The sequence below is a fragment of the Neovison vison genome, chromosome 13 (assembly GCF_020171115.1).
Source record: "Neovison vison isolate M4711 chromosome 13, ASM_NN_V1, whole genome shotgun sequence".
Classification (NCBI taxonomy): Eukaryota; Metazoa; Chordata; class Mammalia; order Carnivora; family Mustelidae; genus Neogale; species Neogale vison.
The window spans coordinates 96,420,568-96,422,485 of record NC_058103.1 but is presented as its reverse complement, the minus strand read 5'-3'; the positions used below and the strand labels follow the sequence as shown (position 1 = coordinate 96,422,485).

Here is a 1,918-nt window from a genome sequence, read left to right as displayed (position 1 = left end):
CAGATCTGTCTATGTTTCTTGCTTGGAATGTTTTAAAATCCAGGGTTAAACCCCAGGACATTTTGCAAAAAGTCTTCTGGACCAAATAAAAAATCCTGCCACCATTATCATCTCCCTTTAGAAGTCCAAATTGCTGTCTCGATCATGCTATTAAACCTTGACCTGCTGCAAGAAGCAGACACGTCCAGGAGGAAACTGAGTGACTGAGGAGCCTGCAAGGGAGGGGCAGGACTGCAGTGGGGCTCTGACAAGGGCCTGGCCTGGGCTAACAGCTCCCCTGCTCCTTTAGAGCAGAGACTTCTTTTCTTGATCATTTTCACCAAGTCGGAGCAATTAGCTGGAAAGAAAGGAAGCAGCACTTGGTGGGGACTATTGAGAAGGGGTGACTGCAATTAAACACTCTTCCAGGGGCCAATATCTTAGGTTAAGGTGACTTTATCCTTGAGCTTACAGACTTTGGCCTCCCTAAACCTTTTTCACCACTTTTACTCTTCAAATCCAGAGTTGTTCTAAGAGAATCATTCCTCACCTCTCTGGGTGCCTGATGGTCATAACATTAAGCCAGGGACTGAGAGAGGTGGCCTGGTGGGACTGGGAGGGCACCGATGACTGTAGCACAGAGTCTAGAAGGTGTGTTTCAATCTTTCCAGGCAGCCTTTCCAAACAAGGTGTTTGCCTGTGGTGAACAAAGAACTTTCCAAACACTCTCAGCATGTGCCTTTGCTGGTAGAGTGGAGGACTATAGTTTGATCTATGTAGGAATCCTTAGGTAATTGGTTTGATTCCCACTGGAAGAAATTTCTACAATCTTGTCCTTTGCAAATGGAGCTACCCTACAGTTGGGCTTTATTTATTTATTTATTTTCTTTTTAAAAAAATTTAATTTTATTTTTTCAGTGTTCCAAGATTCATTGTTTAGGCACGACACCCAGTGCTCCATGCAATAAATACCCTCCACAACACCCACCACCAAGCTCACCCAAACCCCTACTCCCCTCCCCTCCGAAACCCTCAGTTTGTTTCTGAGAGTCCACAGTCTCTCATGGTTCATCTCCCGCTCCGATTTCTGCCACCTCACTTCTCTTCTTCTTCTCCCAATGTCCTCCGTGTTATTCCTTATGCTCCACAAGTAAGTGAAACCATATGATAATTGACTCTCTCTGACTTCTTTCACTCAGCATAATCTTCTCCAGTCCCATCCATGTTGATAAAAAGGTTGATAAAAAGGTATTCATCCTTTCTGATGAAGGCATAATACTCCATTGTATATAAAAATACGAAACACTTCACAAATTTACGTATCATCCTTGCACAGGGGCCATGCTAATCTTCTCTGTATCATTCCCATTTTAGTATATGTGCTGCCGAAGTGAGCACTACAGTTGGGCCTTTAATTAGAACTGGAACCTGAGGATGATGGACACTAAGGTGAGCACATGATGTAATGAGCACTGGGTATTGTATAAGACTGATGAATCACTGAACTCCACCTCTGAAACTAATAATACACTGTATATTAATGAATTGAGTTTAAATTTAAAAATAAAAATAAAAAAATTCACACACACACACAAAAGAACTGGAACCTGACCTGATCCAATCAGCCTATTGAATGCAAATTTTTGCTAGTTCTCAGCAACATGAAAGAATGGGTTTGGGGGTCTGTCTAGAAGCACAGACAACTATAAGCCAGGTGAGAACTGATGAGGGAGATGGTGAGGAAGGACTAGATCAGTATAGCAAAATTAATATGCATGCCACTACCTGGGAAGTGGGAGGAAGAGGAGAGGATCTGAGAAGAGGACCTGGTACAGCCACATAAAACCACGCATGCAGAAAAACTATCAAGAACAAGGATAAGATAGACATTTTCTGATAAATAAAAACTAAAAACATTAGTGATCAACAGAACTTTATT

The 1,918-nt window shown here is 42.1% G+C and overlaps 1 non-coding gene across 1 annotated transcript; it reads right to left on the bottom strand.

Moving 5' to 3' along the window:
- Window positions 1-1,270: 1,270 nt before the first annotated feature.
- On the bottom strand, window positions 1,271-1,377 carry LOC122894867. The gene has a single exon (XR_006381874.1). It is a non-coding gene; the product is annotated as a U6 spliceosomal RNA (small nuclear RNA).
- Between the last annotated feature and the right edge of the window lie 541 nt (window positions 1,378-1,918).